An 8,267-nucleotide genomic window follows, 5' to 3' on the forward strand; every position below is an offset into this window, starting at 1 on the left:
CATGTGAGGTCTTAATTCCTAGACCAGGGATCAATCAATGGAATCCTTGTCCCCTACATTGGTTGGCGGATTCTTAACCACCAGGGAAGCCCTAAATCTCCTTTCTTACCTCCCTTGCACATCCTAGCTTTTCTAAGGAACTACTGCCCATGGAGTCATTTCACACTACAGTTTGGTTTACCTGACTTATTTATGTCACAGAGAAATTCATTCAGTCATGTAGTTGAACATTTGAGTGTCTGTGGCTTCCCTGGTGGCTCAGAGGTTAAAGCGTCTGCCTCCAATGCAGGAGACCCAGGTTCGATCCCTGGGTCAGGAAGATCCTCTGGAGAAGGAAATGGTAACCCACTCTAGTATTCTTGCCTGGAGAATCCCATGGAAGGAGAAGCCTGGTAGGCTACAGTCCATGGGGTCGCAAAGAGTCGGACATGACTGAGCGACTTCACGTTCCCTTTCTTTTGTTTAAAAAAGGGTGATTTGTGTTAAAATACAATGGGATGAAGCAGATAATTAGCACATTGAGTGATGCATATAGTACTAACCTTAAATATAAAGGAAGTGACAAATAGCCTTTGTTTTGCATGTGATTGCAGTGGAAAGAATGAGAAAGGCATGTATTATGATGCTGGAAACTGTGATAAATTCTGGTCAGTAAAAAAGAAGGAAAAAGAAGGAGACCTTTTGGGGAGGAAGAGACCACTTTGGATAGGGATCATTTCACATTTTGGTTTTTTTAAAAAAAGGAGATGAGAGTAGAACAGGGTTTGATTATTAAAATGTGAGGGAAATATTGTAGACTTTTAATAAATCCTATTATTTAAAAAAGCTTCTCTTTTCATCCAATCAACAAATAGTTATCGAGCATCTACTTTGTATCCAGCATTTTCTGTGTAGTGAGAACTTAGAGGCCAATTAAAAGTATACTTATTTCCACAGGGTGTTAAGCCTAGAGAAGAGAGGAAATAAACAAATAAACAAATACACATATACACACCACATCTCATAGAGATAAATATTATGAAATTAGGGGAAGGTGGGGTGGTAGAAAATGATCAATGGTGATAATTGGAGTATGGTAATCTGAGGAGGACTCTCCAAAGAGGTGACATTTGAACTATACCTGAATAAAATAAACCATATGTGCATCTAGGAAGAGAACATTGCAGATGGAAGAGCAAATTCAAAAGCTCTGACATGGGGTATTTCTCACTCTCAATGGAGACTTGAGATTTTATCCCAAGTGTAATGGGAGACCTCTGAGCATTGTAGTTGGAGAGGAATATGACCTGAATTTGGTGTTTAAAAGATCACTCTGGTTTACTCTGTGGAAAATAATCTACAGTGTGAAAAGAACTGCAGTCAGAAGGTAAGGTGAGAGGCTTTTGCTATTGTGTGGCAAGATATGATGGCTCAGAGAAGAATAGTTTAAGAGTAGAGATGGTAATAAGAGTAGAGGCTCTCCCTTTGGGAATACATTGTGAAGATATGTCAAACTGCAGCATAGAATTGGAGAAGTCAAAGCTAGCCTGGCAACTCTGAGTGATGATGCTGTTTACCAAAATGGGGAACATGACAAGATAAGCAAATTTAGAAGTAGGAAATTATGAGAGTTCTTATGATAATGCTCCTTCTTTTTATTGAAGTGTAGTTGATTTATAATGTATTAGTTTCAGGAGTACACCAACGTGATTCTGTTACACCTACATGCATGTGTGCTCAGCCACTTCAGTTGTGTCCGACTCCTTGTGACCCCATGAACTATAGCCCACCAGGCTTCTCTGTCCATGGAATTCTCCAGGAAAGAATACTGGAATGGGTTGTCATTTCCTCCTCCAGGGGATCTTCCCAGCCCAGGGAACGAACCTGCATCTCCTGCATCTTTACCACTGAGCCACCAGGGGAGCCCTTATATGGTTATACCTACATAAATATATTCTTTTTCAGATTTTTTCCATTATAGATTATTATAAGATATTGAATATAGTTTGCTATGCTATGCAGTGGGTCCTTGTTGTTTATTTTTTATATATAGTAGTGTGTATCTGTTAATACCTAACTCTTAATCCCTCCATCTTTTCCCTTTGGTAATCATAAATTTGCTTTCTATGTCTGTGAGTCTATTTCTGTTTTGTAAAAAAGTTCATTTGTATAATTTTTTTTAGATTCCACATAAAAGTGATAGATGTATATACAAATGATGAAATATTACTCAGCCATAAAAAAGAATGAAATAATGCCATTTTTAGCAACATGAATGAACCTAGAGATTATCATACTAAGTGAAGTAAGTCACATAGAAAAAGACAAATTTCATATGATATTGCTTGTATGTGGAAGATAATGCTTTATTTTAAATTCCTATTACACATGCTAGTAGAGGTATCATGTGGGCAATTGACTATATTGCAATCTGGAGTTGACTAAAAATTGGGGTGTGTGTGTGTGTGTGTGTGTGTGTGTATGTGTGTATGTGTGTGTGTGTGATAAAATCATGCTATTCAATTGAATTACCTGCAGAGTTAGTCCCAGGACTGATCCTCTGGGTATATCCAGGTCAGAAACAGGAGAATTTCAAATTTAAGTCTCAGACTGGAGAAGGACCAGAACACAGGAATTGTCATGTTAGAAGAATAAAAAAAGGAGGGGATCCAGAAAGGAATGAATTACTTATTAGGCCCAATGCTCTTGAATAAGATGAAAATACTAAATTTCGCCATGACACCTTATTGGTGACCTTGACAAGAACATGTCACTAGGAAATTAGAACAAAATTCTGATTGGAATGAATTCAAGAGACCCTAGGAGATGAAGACGTGGAAACAGTGATTTATACCACAACTCTTTTTGGTAATTTTTCTACAAAGTGGAGCAGAAAATATCAAATGGTAACTGGAAAGAAAAAATACATCAGGAGAATTTTTATTTGGTTTGGTTATTTCACATGATGGGAGTTATAAGAGCCTTTTTGGTTTTGGTTTGTTTGTTTTTTAATGACAAGAATTATCCCCCCCTCAAAACAGAACAATAATATAGGAAAATAAGGAGAAAAATACAGGACAAATATTTAATTGGGCAAAATGTTGACATCCAATGCACAAACGAAAGGCTTTGCCTTAGTAGAATAAAGAGTTCATCCTTTGTTTCAGAAGGTGGAGAATATGGGTACAGATGTCAGTGGCCTGGTAGATGTGGTAATGGGAGGAAAAGATGGTTCTCTTCTAAATATTTTTTTTCCTCAATGAAGTACAAAGCAGTGCTTTGAGAAGGAGGAATAGAAACAGGGATTTGGGCAACTGATTGCAGAAGTAAGATAATCACTAGAAAACAGGAAAATGTATTGATGAGGGAAATAAATGGAGCAGAATTTCAGCTAGTGTTGAAGGCACATTTAAGATTCATGCCATATGTAACCAGGTCCTGTGGTATGTGATTTTCTCTAGCCATGTATAACCATTTGGGTGCAGGTACAAGAATGGCAGAGATTAAGATTTAACCAGGATTGGGGTTTTATCAGAAGACTATAAGAGTCAAGGGAGTTAAAAGTATACTCAAAGAAGGGAAAATAGTCAGTGGAGCCTAAGCTGGGAAGGTAAGGAACTGAAGCAAGGCACAATTAATGCTGAAAATGTGGTGAGGGTCATTGGATTGTTAACATGTTGGAGTAGAAGAATTGGAGGTTTGGGAATATTAAAAGGGCCTGATCCACAAGGTAAAAAGTAGGGATTGGAAGGTGGGATAACTGAAGTTGAGATTTGGAATTGGTGTAAGTATTGCCAGAAACAAAGGCTAGAGTCTGACTGTAGGGATCATCTTACCTACTGTCTGTAGTGAGATGAGGACTAGATGAATGGAGGCAGTGAGATCCAGTGCCAGGATGTGAATGGATAGTCTTTGTAAATATTTGAATCAAGAACTTTGAGAGTAGTTAAAGGGAACAAGTCAGTAATTCAGACACTAAGTAACCCCGGTGAAGATGGAGGAGTGAAAAGGGAGTAGTTGATTGCAGTAAGGATGTTGGTGAACACTGCAACCTGATGGCTCTGTTCCCTTCTCACATCAGTCCTGGGTGTTCATTGGAAGGACTGATGTTGACGCTGAAACTCCAATACTTTGACCACCTGATGCGAAGAGCTGACTCACTGGAAAAGACTGTGATACTGGGAAAGATTGAGGGCAGGAAGAGAAGGGGGTGACAGAGGATGAGATGGTTGGATGGCATCACTGACTCGATGGACATGGGTTTGGGTGGACTCCTGGAGTTGGTGATGGACAGGGAGGCCTGGTGTGCTGTGGTTCATGGGGTTGCAAACAGTTGGACACGACTGAGCGACTGAACTGACTGACTGACAACCTGATGACTCTGTTCCCTTCTCACTAGGGTAAAGTATATGCACATACTTCCATTTACAGATGAATTCCTTCATTACCAGAAATAGAATTGCCCTGCAGATCTGTGCTTCTAATCTTTCTCACTGCTGCTGCTGCTAAGTCGCTTCAGTTGTGTCCGACTCTGTGCGACCCCATCAACGGCAGCCCACCAGGCTCCCCTGTACCTGGGATTCTCCAGGCAAGAACACTGGAGTGAGGGTTGCCATTTCCTTCTCCAATGCATGAAAGTGAAAAGTCAAAGTGAAGTCGCTCAGTCATGTCCGACTCCTAGTAACCCCATGGACTGCAGCCTACCAGGCTCCTCCATCCATGGGATTTTCCAGGCAAGAGTACAGAATGGGTTGCCATTGCCTTCTCCAATCTTTCTCACTACCAGTTTCCTATCCCAGACAATTTTACCTGTTATTTTGGAAATGTAAAGAAGTTACTTGACTTCCTCGTTTACATTCATGAGTGAGTTTTTAGTCACTATTCATGAAATGAAACGATTAATCTTACTTGAATAAATATGTGTGGATATTTGATGATGCTGTGTGTAGTTTTGCTCACTCTATTTTGCACACTAGATTTGCTAAGAACTTGAAGCTCCCTGCTATTCTGTACCTATGTTATATGGAAATACTTTTCTTGCTGAATTTTTTATGAATATGGTTAAAAGTTTTTAAGTATATTTAATTGAGAGGCATGGCAAACCAGCATAACAAAGTTTCACCTATAATTTTGATAGTTTTCCATCTGTTTTGGGAGCTTGATGCAATCCCAATAAGGGGATAGCAATTTCATTATTAAATGGGGCTAACATTATTTTGGCTACCAATTGTACTTAAGAGTAATTGTCATAATTAACTCATCATTTTAATACAAGTGGAACTGCATGTCTACTTTTTCTTAGCACAATTATTTTGAAATTGATCCCATTTTGTAGCTGACATAGCTAGATCATACTCTTAAAAAGTAATTATTTTGTGGTTTTATTTTTACAAATAACTGATACAACAATGTGGTATTCACAATGCTATAAAATGTGAGAAGAGTATTTGTGAATATTGATTTCATAGGCGATAAAACTGATAAAATGTTGATAAACCCAAGCAGAAGGTCATTGAGAACTGTTTATAAGCATTAGGTATTAAATTTACAGATGTAGAGTCAAAGTTGTACATATATGGTGGGATGGACACTCACCATGAATTCTGATGGATGTTACAATGAGAGAGGAAAAAAAGCCAAGTTAAGTAGTAAATAGGAAAATGTCTAAGCATATTCCTGTGCATCATCTTCTCCCATTAAGTTGATTTTTATCACTTTGTGTAAAGGAGTCTTAACAGAATCATATTTCCATCCCTTCCTGGTGAACAACCTCTCAAGGATGTCTGGCATCCGGTAGGCCTTTCTTAGAATGAAATCTTTAAATGCAATTGTCCCATAAAGATCTTCAAGAATGTCCTGTTCACGAAACTTCTTTCCAAAAATCCCACCTTCAAGTAAGGCCTTGGGGTCAATCAAAGGTTCGTCATTTATTAGCTTTTTCCACAACTTGGGCTGCAGGTACCATGCACCATACCTTATCTTCACCCAGTCAGGTTTATAAGGATTGTGTGGTTTCTGGAGTTTCCTCTCCCAGTTTCTTTCCTCCGTGGAGAATTTTTTCACCTCCATTTTACCTGTCTTGATGCCGAACCTTACCTTTGAAGAAACCTGGGATACTTTCTTTATGCGGGGTTTGTCATGGGTTGCTGGGCAGTCGCAGCCAACCTCACACAGTTTCATGATGAACTGTTCGTCAGTGCCCAAGTCTCTGAAAGTAGAAATCCATTTGCAGAATTTCCGAATTCCTTTTGGTACATTAAAAGACAAATCAGTGAGTGAATCCTTTCTGCTTGACTTTTTGTCTTCATAATACAAACTGGCTGGGTGTGACACGGGAGCCTCCTCGACAGGTTCCAGCTCGACTGTCTCGGCGTTTTTCACAAAGCTTTGTGGGGAACTTCTTTTTTCTCTTGGGACCCAGACTGTAAGCCCACAAGTCCTCCAGCTTTCTGTCAGGATCGAGCACTTCCAGCACCTTTAATAAGAGGTCTGCAGGTAGATCTTCCTCCAGCTTTGTGTAGAGCGCAAATGGATGCTTGGTCAGGTGGGCTTCAATTTCCTCCACGAATGCCTTCCGTGCTTGCTGGGCTGATGAAAGCATGGAGAACACCTCTGCTTCCGCAGGCAGCTTTTTCTTTGGTGGGGCATGCTGGGGAACTCTGTGAGCAATCACGGGGAGAAAGCCCTCATTAGGTCCTCGAATGATCAGATCTTTACAAGGTGGGCAGCCCTTCCGGAAGTTGTCCAGCCCCTCTTTCACAAATACCCACTGCCGGCTGTCCAGGTATGTCGGGAACTTCAGGAGTGCCTTCTTGTGCTTTGCGAAACACTTGGAGGGTAACTTGTCTTTGTACCAGGGCTTGCAGTTCATACCCAGGGGCATTGGTTCCAGTGGCCCCGGCCCTAGCAGCCACTTCTTGTCTGCCATGGTTCCCCTGGCCTCGAGGGGGACTCACCGCTTCAGTAGTTTTTTGTCCCGGCTTCTCCGGTTGCTAGGAGACCACGTAGCCAGGTGCCGCTAGATTCTTCCTGGAGGCGGGTCAATGCAGGCACCATGTGAAACCTGCATTCTCCCAGGATGCGCAGTGAAGGCACATTCTTTTTTGTTGTAGTTACTGTGCCGTTACTAGTCCATTGTATGGACATAGCATCACTTATTTATGCACTCACCTTTTGATGGACATTTGGATTATTTGCAATTTGAGGCTATCACAAATAAAGCTGCTGCAAATATTTGTGTTTCTGTCTTTGTATGTCCATATGCTTTCATTTCTCTTGGGTAAACTTTAACTGATGGAAAGCTGGGAGCAGATGAGGTTTTATGTTTTAGACCACTACCAAACTTTTCCAAACAGGTTGTACTAGTTAATATTTCTTCTAGTTGTGTATAGGGGTTTCCCATGTGGTGCTAGTGGTAAAGAATCTGCCTGCCAATGCAGGAAACTCAGGAGACATGGGTTTAATCTCTGGGTTGGGAAGTCCCTTAGAGCAGGATGAGGTAACCCAATCCAGTATTCTTTCCTGGACAATTCCATGGAGAGAGGAGACTGGAGAGCTATAGTCCATGGGGTCACAGAAAGTCGGACACAATTGAGCATGCACACACACATATACACACACTAGTTGTATTTGGGAATGGCACTCCCTCTCCACTTTCCCTGATACTCAATAAGGTTAGTCATTTTAATTTTGGATGTTCTAATATGTGTATGGGCATCCCTGGTAGCTCACCTGGTAAAGAGTCTGCAATGCAGAAGACTTGGATTTGATCCCTGGAGGAGGGCATGGCAGCCCACTCCAGTCTTCTCGCCTGGAGAATACCCATGGACAGAGAATTCTGGTGTGTTAGAGTCCATGGGGTCTCAAAGAATCAGACATGTTGCTGCTGCTGCTGCTAAGTTGCTTCAGTCGTGTCCGACTCTGTGCAACCCCCGTAGACAGCAGCCCACCAGGCTGCTATGTCCCTGGGATTCTCCAGGCAAGAATACTGGAGTGGGTTACCATTTCCTTCTCCAATGCATGCACACATGCCAGGTTGCTTCAAGCATGTCCAACTCTGTGCGACCCTATGGACAGCAGCCTACCAGGCTCCTCTGTCCACAGGATTCTCTAGGCAAGAATACTGGAGGAATCAGACATGACTGAGTGACTAAGCACAGCACCCACAGCACAATAGGTGTATAATGGTATCTCATTTTGGTTTTAATTTGTATTTCCTTAAGGAATACCAGTGTTGAGCATCTGTTCAGGTGCTTATTTGCCATTCATATATCTCATTTGGTGAAGAG

At 41.1% G+C, this 8,267-nt stretch overlaps 1 non-coding gene and 1 pseudogene across 1 annotated transcript; one reads left to right on the forward strand and one right to left on the reverse strand.

Annotated features, from left to right (window-relative positions):
• Positions 1-247: 247 nt before the first annotated feature.
• On the forward strand, positions 248-320 carry TRNAW-CCA (transfer RNA tryptophan (anticodon CCA)). Its single transcript has one exon. It is a non-coding gene; the product is annotated as a tRNA-Trp (tRNA).
• Positions 321-6,283: 5,963 nt separating this feature from the next.
• LOC138071831 (protein FAM47E pseudogene) lies at positions 6,284-6,907 on the reverse strand (annotated as a pseudogene).
• Between the last annotated feature and the right edge of the window lie 1,360 nt (positions 6,908-8,267).

Source organism: Capricornis sumatraensis, chromosome X (assembly GCF_032405125.1).
Source record: "Capricornis sumatraensis isolate serow.1 chromosome X, serow.2, whole genome shotgun sequence".
Taxonomy (NCBI): domain Eukaryota; kingdom Metazoa; phylum Chordata; class Mammalia; order Artiodactyla; family Bovidae; genus Capricornis; species Capricornis sumatraensis.